Source organism: Bombina bombina, chromosome 1 (genome assembly GCF_027579735.1).
Source record: "Bombina bombina isolate aBomBom1 chromosome 1, aBomBom1.pri, whole genome shotgun sequence".
NCBI classification, from domain to species: Eukaryota; Metazoa; Chordata; class Amphibia; order Anura; family Bombinatoridae; genus Bombina; species Bombina bombina.
In genome coordinates, this window is record NC_069499.1 from 817,410,414 (window position 1) to 817,423,069 (window position 12,656).

Genomic DNA, 12,656 nt, shown 5'->3' on the forward strand with positions numbered 1-12,656 from the left:
ATGTTATTATAAAGGCTTCCGATTCAGGGTAAGAGGCTAATGTCATGTTATGACATACACACTATGGGGCATATTTATCAAGTTTCGTATGGAGCTTGATGCCCCGTGTTTCTGGCGAGCCTTTAACCTGTCCACCTGCTCTGAGGCGGCAGACAGACATTGCCAGAAATCAACCCGAATCGAATACGATCAGGTTGATTGGCACCCCCTGCTAGCGGCCGATTTTCCACAAATCTGCAGGGGGTGGCATTGCACCAGCAGTTCACAAGAACTGCTGGTGCAATGATAAATGCCGACAGCGTATGCAATATCGGACCATGTCCATTCGCACAATGATAATTCGGCCCCTATATCTAAAATTAGTTTATCCTCAGTATCAAAGCTGCAATACAGACTGGTAGAGAATGAATGTAATTTGAACCAGAGACCATACAATGTTTAAATTGTTTGATCTTATTGAGAAGTAGAACAGTTGACTTAAAGGGGCATGAAAGCCAAAATTTTATTTCCTGATTTAAATAGAACATACAATTTTAAACAACTTTCCAGTTTACTTCTATTATCAAATTTGCTTCATTCTCTTAGTATCATTTGTTGAAGGAGCAGCAATGCACTACTGGTTTCTAACTGAATATTTGGGTGAGCCAATGACTTGACTATCGGTATATATATACAGCCACCAATCAGCAGCTAGAATCCAGGTTCCTTGCTGCTCCTGAGCTTTCCTAAATAAACCTTTCAGCAAAGGATAACAAGAAAAGGAAGCAAATAAAAAAAAGAAATAAACTGGAAAGTTGTTTAAAATTGTATGTTCTGTCTAAATCATGAATGTCTAATTAGGACTTTATTGTCCCTTTAACAAAAGTATTATAAAAGTAGATATACTTCAGAGACAACATTTGCTATCAGAAGTTTGACAATGTAGTAAATAGATCTCATTGTAATTATCAATGCCTAGTAGGTTTACCAACCAGACAAGTTTCTGTTGATGCCCATGAGCTTGCACAAGAAAAGTTAACTCTTGAAATGGCAGTCAGTAGGAAATAAAAATAAAAGGAAGAGAACAATATTTCCAGCAAGAAGCAATAGATATCTAAAAGCAGTTATCTTTCCTAGTCTATTGTATGTTAAATTCTAAAGTAGATAGTTCATTATTAAATGTTCATGATAATATTACACTGTAAAGCATGACAAACAAAGTATAACATGAAGAAGTGCTTCAGGTAAAGTATTCCTCTACAAAATGTGACAGGCATTTTTGAGTTGCTATGAAGGGTGTAGCAGTGAGACATATCAAATAAAGTCAGCCACCTTAACACATGCCAGGTATCAATCATGTTTCACTATGACACATAACTAGTATAGTAAAATTCAAACACAATCTGATGGATTTTGGAGTTTTTATATTTTATTTTTCAAACTGTAATATATCTTTGCATTAAATTGTGTCATATGTAAATGTTTCTGGAATAAATGTGCCATGTGAAAGCTAGTGAAAGTGTGTCCTCATAATATATTATTGGTTATCTATGTTACTGTAAAATGGGCCATATAGTTTTTGACAATCAAATGTGACAGTTATCATATATCCAAGAGTGATCAGTGAAATAAGACACAAACTTCATGATACTTCCCAGCTAATATCTGGCACCCGGAGGGCCAGGGAGGAATAAGGGTTAGCAATGAGCAAGGCCTGGATTGCCATTGGCTGGAAACTTGCACATTTATTGGAAATCAGGTTCAGGAACCATAACATAATAAAAAAGTATTTTTTGTGCAGAATTTTTGAATAAAGCCAAGAAGGAAAAAAATAACACCTAGATTTAGAGTTCTGCGTTAGCCGTCAAAACCAGCGTTAAGGGGTCCTAACGCTGGTTTTGGCCGCCCGCTGATATTTAGAGTCAGTCAGGAAAGGGTCTAACTCACTTTCCAGCCGTGACTTTTCCATACCGCAAATGCCCTTACGTCAATTGCGTATCCTATCTTTTCAATGGGATCTTTCTAACGCCGGTATTTAGAGTCTTGGCTGAAGTGAGCGTTAGAACTCTAACGACAAAACTCTAGCCGCAGAAAAAAGTCAGGAGTTAAGATCTTTCATAGAGGTTCATAAAGCTCTTAACTACTGTGCTCTAAAGTACACTAACACCCATAAACTACCTATGTACCCCTAAATCGAGGTCCCCCCACATCGCCGCCACTCTAATTAAAATTTTTAACCCCTAATCTGCCGACCGCACACCGCCGCAACCTACATTATCCCTATGTACCCCTAATCTGCTGCCGCTAACATCGCCGACACCTACATAATATTTATTAACCCCTAATCTGCCCCCCCCAACATTGCCGCTACCTTACCTACACTTATTAACCCCTAATCTGCCGACCGGACCTCACTGCCACTATAATAAATGTATTAACCCCTAAACCGCCGCACTCCCGCCTCAAAAACCCTATAATAAATAGTATTAACCCCTAATCTGCCGACCGGACCTATAATGTAGGTTGCGGCGGTGTACGGAGCGGCAGATTAGGGGTTAATAATAAAATGCAGGGGGCGGCAGATTGGGGGTTAATAAGTGTAAGGTTATGGGTGTTTAGACTCGGGGTACATGTTAGGGTGTTAGGTGCAGACTTAGGAAGTGTTTCCCCATAGGAAACAATGGGGCTGCGTTAGGAGCTGAACGCTGCTTTTTTGCAGGTGTTAGGTTTTTTTCAGCTCAAAATGCCCCATTGTTTCCTATGGGAATATCGTGCACGAGCACGTTTTTGAAGCTGGCCGCGTACGTAAGCAACGCTGCTATTTAGAGTTGAAGTGGCGGTAAATTATGCTCTATGCTCCCTTTTTGGAGCCTAACGCAGCCCTTCAGAGAACTCTAAATACCAGCGTTGTTTAAAAGGTGCGGGAGAAAAAAAAGCAGCATTAGCTATGCGTGTCGTTACCGACAAAACTCTAAATCTAGCCGTAACATTTTCCTTTTGCAACCTAAATCTAATACATTGCAAAATATTGCAGCACACACATTGTTTAAATTTAGGCCCTACAATATATTAAGACATATTTCAGCACAATTCATATATACAAGTACAACAAAGCTTCATTTGTAAAGATGGAATGAGTTTTTTAGACTATGCAGACTGAGAGAAAAAGTATGAATGTTCACTACTTTACCAAACGCACAATATAAAACAAGCAGCTCCCAGATTGCATTCGATTCAGTAAGTGCCGGTGCTATATTATTGTGCTACCACTCATTTCTGAAGTGTCAATTGCCTTACATTTTAAAAGTTAGTCTTTTTTGTACATATCGTTTTTGCTAGCCAGGACTTGAATAAGGGTGAAAATGATATTTGAATGGTAACATTTGTTCTTGAGAACCATTTTAATGATATAAATATGTATGGAGACATTGGTTATACCATTGAAATGTCAAAAAACATTTATTCATGTAAGATTGGATGACATGGTATCATACAATTCTTGTATATCTTCAATATAATAGTAATATTACTATTATATAATATTACAGCTAAATATTTATTTTAAACGAAAGTCACATTTGATTTAAGAAAAGATGTTTCACTGAGAAAGTGCACTCTGTTTTGGAGACTACCTCTGTCGAGTATACACACTTTGCTTCTAGAATTGGATGGCTTATTTTGAAAGTGAAAACATTTCTGTATATGTAATATTTCATTTTAAGATAATCTAATTTTTTCTTAGGCTACATTAAGAATCTTTAAAAAATATTTCTAATTGACTTATATCATCACATTTTCTTTGTTCTCTTGTAATGTTTGTCGAAAAGCTTAGCAACATGCAAGAGCACTAAATTGCAATACAATATCTTGCCAGGTATCTCTTCAACAAAGAATACCATGTGAAAAAAAAATTGATAATAGAACCAAATGGGAAACTTTTTTTAAAAAAATGGCATGCTCTATCTGAAACACACACAAAAAAATAATAATTTCATATCCTTTAAATTTTATTTCTATAGAAATTGACTTCTCTTTTTAAATAGTTCACCTATCCCTTTATATTTTTTTTTAATCCCATTCTAACTTAGTTTATAGAGCATATTTGTGTTTCCCCACTTTCAAAGATCAACTTTACAGAATAAGCTTCATATCTATGGCCATTTTTGTAACATGCATGAAGTGTACATTGCCTGTACTGTAATGGATAAAAAACCTATATCCAAACTATATCCATAGCTTAATAAATGGAGCCATTTTTCTCATATACCAATAAAAGTGATTGCAATATATACATTAAATGTTCCCTTTAGTTCTTTGGAATATTACCTTTGTAAGTCTATGAATATGAATAAAAGTTAACATAAAAGTTAACACCTCATAGACTGCTAGATTACGAGTTTTGTCGATAAAGCCGTGTGTTGCTAACGCTCCTTTTTTTCTTAACGCTCCCTTTGAACAACGCTGGTATTACAAGTTTTCTGAATGGCTGCGTTATCCTCAGAAAAGTGAGCGTTGATCAAAATTTAGTTCCATCTCCTCACTGTAATTCCAGTGTTGCTTACGGTAGCGGTAAGCTGGCAAAACGTGCTCGTGCACAATTTCCCCATAGGAAACAATGGGGCTGAGCTGGCTGAAAAAAAACATTAACACCTACAAAAAAGCAGCGTTCAGCTCCTAACGCAGCCCCATTGTTTCCTATGGGGAAACACTTTCTATGTCTACACCTAACACCATAACATGAACCCCGAGTCTAAACACACACTTATAAACCCCTAATCTGCCGCCCCCGACATCCTCGCCACCTACATTATATTATTAACCCCTAATCTGCCGCTCCGGACACCGCCGCCACCTACATTATACCTATGAACCCCTAATCTGCTGCCCCTAACATCGCCGACACCTATATTATATTTATTAACCCCTAATCTGCCACCACCAACGTCGCCGCCACCTACCTACAATTATTAACCCCTAATCTGCTGACTGGACATCGCCGCCACTATAATAAATGTATTAACCCCTAAACCGCCACACTCCCGCCTCGCAAACACTATAATACATTTTATTAACCCCTAATCTGCCGCCCCCAACATTGCGGCTATTATAATAAAGTTATTAACCCCTAAACCTAAGTCTAACCCTAACCCTAACCCCCCTAATTTAAATACATCTGAATAAAATTACTACAATTAAATAAATTAATCCTATTTAAAACTAAATACTTACCTATAAAATAAACCCTAATATAGCTACAATATAACTAATAGTTACATTGTAGCTATTTTAGGATTTATATTTATTTTACAGGCAACTTTGTATTTATTTTAACTAGGTACAACAGCTGTTCAAAAGTTAATAACTATTTTATAGCTACCTAGTTAAAATAATTACAAAATTACCTGTAAAATAAATCCTAACCTAAGTTACAAATACACCTAACACTACACTATCAATATATTAACTAAGGCCTAGATTTGGAGTTTGGCGTTAGCCGTGAAAACCAGCGTTAGAGGCTCCTAACGCTGGTTTTAGGCTAACTCCGGTATTTGGAGTCACTCAAAATAGGGTCTAACGCTCACTTTTCAGCCGCGACTTTTCCATACCGCAGATCCCCTTATGTCAATTGCGTATCCTATCTTTTCAATGGGATCTTTCTAACTCCGGTATTTAGAGTCGTGTCTGAAGTGAGCGTTAGAAATCTAACGACAAAACTCCAGCGGCAGGAAAAAAGTCAGTAGTTAAGAGCTTTCTGGGCTAACGCCGGTTTATAAAGCTCTTAACTACTATACTCTAAAGTTCACTAACACCCATAAACTATCTATGTACCCCTAAACTGAGGTCCCCCCACATCGCCGCCACTCGATTAAATTTTTTTAACCCCTAATCTGCCGACCGCCACCTACGTTATACTTATGTACCCCTAATCTGCTGCCCCTAACACCGCCGACCCCTGTATTATATTTATTAACCCCTAATCTGCCCCCCACAATGTCGCCGCCAGCTACCTACAATAATTAACCCCTAATCTGCCGACCGCAAAGCGCCGCCACCTACATTATAGCTATGTACCCCTGATCTGCTGCCCCTAACACCGCCGACCCCTATATTATATTTATTAACCCCTAATCTGCCCCCCTCAATGTCGCCTCCACCTGCCTACACTTATTAACCACTACTATAATAAAGTTATTAACCCCTAATCCGCCTCACTAACCCTATAATAAATAGTATTAACCCCTAATCTGCCCTCCCTAACATCGCCAACACCTAACTTCAATTATTAACCCCTAATCTGCCGACCGGAGCTCATTGCTATTCTAATAAATGTATTACCCCTAAAGCTAAGTCTAACCCTAACACTAACACCCCCCCTAAATTAAATATAATTTTAATCTAACAAAATTAATTAACTCTTATTAAATAAATTATTCCTATTTAAAGCTAAATACTTACCTGTAAAATAAATCCTAATATAGCTACAATATAAATTATAATTACATTGTAGCTATTTTAGGATTAATATTTATTTTACAGGCAACTTTGTAATTATTTTAACCAGGTACAATAGTTATTAAATAGTTAAGAACTATTTAATAGCTAAAATAGTTAAAATAATTACAAATTTACCTGTAAATATTTACAAACATAAGAAAAATATTACAACAATTTTAAACTAATTACACCTACTCTAAGCCCCCTAATAAAATAACAAAGACCCCCAAAATAACAAAATGCCCTACCCTATTCTAAATTACTACATTTCAAAGCTCTTTTACCTTACCAGCCCTGAACAGGGCCCTTTGCGGGGCATGCCCCAAGAAATTCAGCTCTTTTGCCTGTAAAAAAAAACATACAATACCCCCCCCCCAACATTACAACCCACCACCCACATACCCCTAATCTAACCCAAACCCCCCTTAAATAAACTTAACACTAAGCCCCTGAAGATCTTCCTACCTTGTCTTCACCCTACCAGGTTCACCGATCCATCCTGAAGAGCTCCTCCGATGTCCTGATCCAAGCCAAAGCGGGGAGCTGAAGAGGTCCATGATCCGGCTGAAGTCTTCATCCAAGCGGGAGCTGAAGAGGTCCATGATCCGGATGAAGTCTTCATCCAAGCGGGAGCTGAAGAGGTCCATGATCCGGATGAAGTCTTCTATCAACGGCATCTTCAATCTTCTTTCTTCCGGATCCATCTTGCAGACCTCCGACGCGGAATATCCTCTTCTCCCGACGCCTACTAGCCGAATGACGGTTCCTTTAAGGGACATCTTCCAAGATGGCGTCCCTCGAATTCCGATTGGCTGATAGGATTCTATCAGCCAATCGGAATTAAGGTAGGAATATTCTGATTGGCTGATGGAATCAGCCAATCAGAATCAAGATCAATCCGATTGGCTGATCCAATCAGCCAATCAGATTGAGCTCGCATTTTATTGGCTGATCGGAACAGCCAATAGAATGCAAGCTCAATCTGATTGGCTGATCGAATCAGCCAATCGGATTGAACTTGATTCTGATTGGCTGATTCCATCAGCCAATCAGAATATTCCTACCTTAATTCTGGGCTTGGATCAGAAGCTTGGGCTTGGATCAGGACATGGGAGGAGCTCTTCAGGACGGATCGGTGAACCTGGTAGGGTGAAGACAAGGTAGGAAGATCTTCAGGGGCTTAGTGTTAGGTTTATTTAAGGGGGGTTTGGGTTAGATTAGGGGTATGTGGGTGGTGGGTTGTAATGTTGGGGGGGGTATTGTATGTTTTTTTTACAGGCAAAAGAGCTGAACTTCTTGGGGCATGCCCCGCAAAGGGCCCTGTTCAGGGCTGGTAAGGTAAAAGAGCTTTGAAATGTAGTAATTTAGAATAGGGTAGGGCATTTTGTTATTTTGGGGGTCTTTGTTATTTTATTAGGGGGCTTAGAGTAGGTGTAATTAGTTTAAAATTGTTGTAATATTTTTCTTATGTTTGTAAATATTTTTTTATTGTTTGTAACTTAGTTCTTTTTTATTTTTTGTACTTTAGATTAGGGGTTAATGTTTGAAGTTAGGTGTCGGCGATGTTAGGGAGGGCAGATTAGGGGTTAATACTATTTATTATAGGGTTAGTGATGCGGATTAGGGGTTAATAACTTTATTTTAGTAGCGCTCAGGTCCGCTCGGCAGATTAGGGGTTAATAAGTGTAGGCAGGTGGAGGCGACGTTGAGGGGGGCAGATTAGGGGTTAATAAATATAATATAGGGGTCGGCGGTGTTAGGGGCAGCAGATTAGGGGTACATAAGGATAATGTAAGTAGCGGCGGATTACGGAGCGGCAGATTAGGGGTTAAAAATAATATGCAGGGGTCAGCGATAGCGGGGGCGGCAGATTAGGGGTTAATAAGTGTAAGGTTAGGGGTGTTTAGACTCGAGGTACATGTTAGGGTGCAGACGTAGGAAGTGTTTCCCCATAGCAAACAATGGGGCTGCGTTAGGAGTTGAACGCAGCTTTTTTGCAGGTGTTAGGTTTTTTTTCAGCTCAAACAGCCCCATTGTTTCCTATGGGGGAATTGTGCACGAGCACGCTTTTGAGGCTGGCCGCTTGCGTAAGCAACTCTGGTATCGAGAGTTGAAGCTGCGTTAAAAATGCTCTACGCTCCTTTTTTGGAGCCTAACGCAGCCTTTTTTGGACTCTCAATACCAGAGTTATTTTTATGGTGCTGCCAGAAAAAAGCCGGCGTTAGCTACGCGGGTCGTTACCAACAAAACTCTAAATCTAGGCCTAAATAAATTAACTACAGTTATTTAACATAAAATACATTTAAATAAACTAAACTATATTACAAAAAAACCCCACTAAATTACAAAAAATAAAAAAATATTACAAGAATTTTAATCTAATTACACCTAATCTAAGCCCCCTAAAAAAATAAAAAAGCCCCCCCAAATAAGAAAATTCCCTACCCTATACTAAATTACAAAAGTAATCAGCTCTTTTACAAGCCCTTAAAAGGGCAAGAACATCAAGTGCTACCTGTCTATCACCTAAGATAAAGTCTGTAATTCGTAGAGTGGATAGGGCTCGGCGTGTAGTTAGACTTGTAGAGGGAAGGCCAAGTAAGGGGCCTGACATAGAGTGGTAAGGCGAGGGGTGCGGGGAGACTTGGTTATGATGGCGGATGCGCAGCCAGGAAATTCTGCAATGCAGTACAATTTTATTATGGATCGGGTATTCCTAAAGACAGTGGGTCGGAATCCAAATCAGGTCCATAAGCGTTAAATAGGCCTGCTCCAATTCCAATCAACGAGGAATGATCCTCCTTTGTTTTCCATTCTGAGATATGCGTTAACAGGGCAGTTTCATAATAGACTCTAATGTTCAGAAGGCCCAGGCTAGAACTGGGTGCTGTAATAGGGATGCTGCGATGCGTGGCTTCTTCCCATTCCATATATATCTATTAATCACCACCTGAAATTTGTTCAGCAGAGAAAGTGGGATTTTTATTGGAAAGCATCTGAAAAGATATGTTAATTTAGGGAGCTGCATCATTTTGACTGCAGCAATTCTCACAAACCAGGAGATTTCATCATATTTTTTAGAGCATAAATCTGCCTGGAGATTTGCGGGAAATGTGTGAAAATTCTTTGTTAGAACCGACCTGATATCATGGGACAGGAACATCCCAAGGTGCTTTAGGCCTATTAGGGACCAGTGAAAATGATACTGCTTTTTGAGTGAGTTTAATTCATGATCAGATAGGTTTAAGGGATATGCTTCTGTTTTACTCAAATTCAACTTGTAGTAGGAAATGTTTCCAAAACTATCCAGAAGGTCAAAGAGAGCCGGAAGGGATTCAGTTGGCTCAGTGATAAATAAAGTCAAATCATCCGCATATAGGGCCAACTTCTGAGGGGTATCATGCAAGACTAGTCCTTTAATTTGACTGGAGGCCCGTAGGGCCGCTGCCAGAGGTTCAATACTCAAAGCGAATAGTAGGGAGAGAGGGCACCCCTGCCTAGTACCGTTAGAAATCCACACAGTTTCAGAACAAAACCCCAATCCCCTTCCCTTCGCCGTGGGGCATGAGTATAGTGATCCTACTGCTGTGATAAAAGATTCAGGGAGTCCGAATGCCTTTAGAGTTGAGAACATGTAATCCCACCTCACCCTGTAAAACGCTTTTTCAGCGTCCATAGACAGGGCGAGGAGGGGAACTCCCATGTCTGCGGCCTCTGTGAAAATGTTAAGGAAAAAATCCCAGATATCCAGCACAATGAGAAAAAATAAAAATATTTAGAGGTGTGCCAGCAACCAGGGTCCTGCCAAAACCCAAGTAATAAGCAATAGAAATAAGGAAGCAGCACCACCAAAATGTCTCTTCAAGCAAGTTTATTCCGCTTGTGAAGTAGCCAGACCAAAAGTATTCATACAACATTTCGGACACAGTCCTTAGTCATGTATGGCTAAACTTAACATGGAATCACCCTTAAATTCTAAACAAGCCCCACCCATACACCTGCACAGTACTAATTAACCCCTTATAACCTCAAAACATGACACAGAAGAGCCACAATACAGACACATATACTCTAGTGTCATAATACAGCTGAACATAGCTAATAATATACATAGGAATACAGAAATTTATATTTATACATAAGCAACACAGCAGGAAAAAATCCCAGAACAATCTGAAAGACAGAAAAAAAGAGAAAAAAATGATTAAACCATATAGATTAAAGACAAATAGACAGGTCAAAATCTCTGTTCATACCATTTGGAAATAATGTCCCCAGTTTGTTAATCCAAAACATTTCTCTGCTCTTTAGTATTTTAACCCTATTACCACCCCTTCTATGAATAGGGATATGTTCCAAAACCTGGAATCTGAGTTGATTAAGATTATGGCCTGTGGATAAAAAGTGGTGCGCTACTGGTGCATCTAATTTCTTAGTTCTGATGCTATTCTTGTGTTGAACAATGCGCTCCCGGATACTACGGGTGGTCTCCCCGACATACCCCAAACCACAGGGACACCTAATCACAGGGACACCTAATCAGATAAACAACAAATTCTGTGTTGCAGGTAAAAAAACCTAATATGAAATTAGTACCCAGTCCTAGGATGGCTAAAGGTAGGGCCTTTAATAATACTGTTGCAGTTAGAGCAACCTAAGCAAGGAAAATTACCCCCATTTTTCTTACCTATATAAGACTGAAAAGTGTACCCTTGGCCCCATCAATAGACAGATTCTGCAATTTTACTAAAAAATCCCCTGTATCCTGAATATAAGAATTAGAAGGTACTAGGGGTCTAAGAACCCTATCCAAAAAGACAGACACTTTAGATAAAATAGAGCCCATACCAGCCACTATGGGGCGTCCTGGGTGGAAATTTAAGCATTTATGCACTTTGGGGAGAGTGTAAAGAACCGGAGTTATATCATCAGAATCTTTATCTATCACCCCATTTTTAATAGCATTATTGACACATCCCTCAATTTCTTTCTTAATGCTAAATATAGGGTTACTAGGCTATCTTTTATAAACCTCAGTATCAGTAATTGTGTATTGATTTCATTTATATAATATTCTTTGTCTAATAACACAATAGCATCTCTTTTTTTTTTTTTTTTTTTTTTTTATATATATTTATTTATATCACCAACAATAAGTACAATCAAATACATTTCACCTTTATATACCACGCAGGGTCCAGTGAACAACAGTATAGAAAAAAAAAAAAACAAGGTATTTCTTTATCATACAATGTTCATGAAAAACAACGAGGCAATGACCCTACATCACAAATTTGTACAAGGTGTTGGAATTTTTTCCCCCTTTTTTCTCTTCCCCTCCCTAAAATACAAAAGAAAAAAAAACAAAAAAAAAACCCACATTCATCCAGGAGAAAAAAAAAGAAAAAAAAAAAGATTTTTTTTCCCCCCTCTCTCTCCCCTCCCCTATCCCTCTCTATAATTGGTTATCCAGGAATGTGGAAAAAGATCCAATACCACTAAATCCATAAAAGAATTTAACGACAAAAATGGGGTGAGAATACTTTTTTGTATAGCTAATGAGTAAGATTTAATAATAGGTAACCATCCAACTAAAAAAAGTTTTATTTTATTTTCCATAGTATTTTGCAGATGGAATGATTCATATATGATTTGATTTTGGATCTGTTTCAAAATCTGTGAGAAACCAGGAGCTGCAGTAGATTTCCAATTTTTAACAATTTGATATCTGATCGCTAAAATAATAGTGTTCAAGGTATTTGCTTGGAAATCCCTACTACTAAAATCGACAAGCCACACTATCTCATTCACTGATAAAGTAATTGCTGTCTTATAGTGTAAATTAAACCAATACTCTATCTTACGCCATAGTTGTAAAATTTTTGGACAAAGCCAAAACATATGTATGGTATCCGCTTTAGCTTTCTTGCAGCGAGGACAAGTTCCATTGTTAGCGGGATATAATTTGGCTAGTCTTACTGGAGATAAATAATAATTGTTAATAAGTTTTAAATGAGATTCTCTCCAGCTCCTGGGAATTTTTTTTTTTTTTAAATTTAGCATACTTTGTTTAATTTTTCCCGGCTCTATTAGCGGAAAAGTGGGAAGCCAGAGTAAAGTCAACTTATTTAAGAAGCTTAGAGTTTGTTTAGAGAGCATAATATCGTACAAAAGGGAGATAG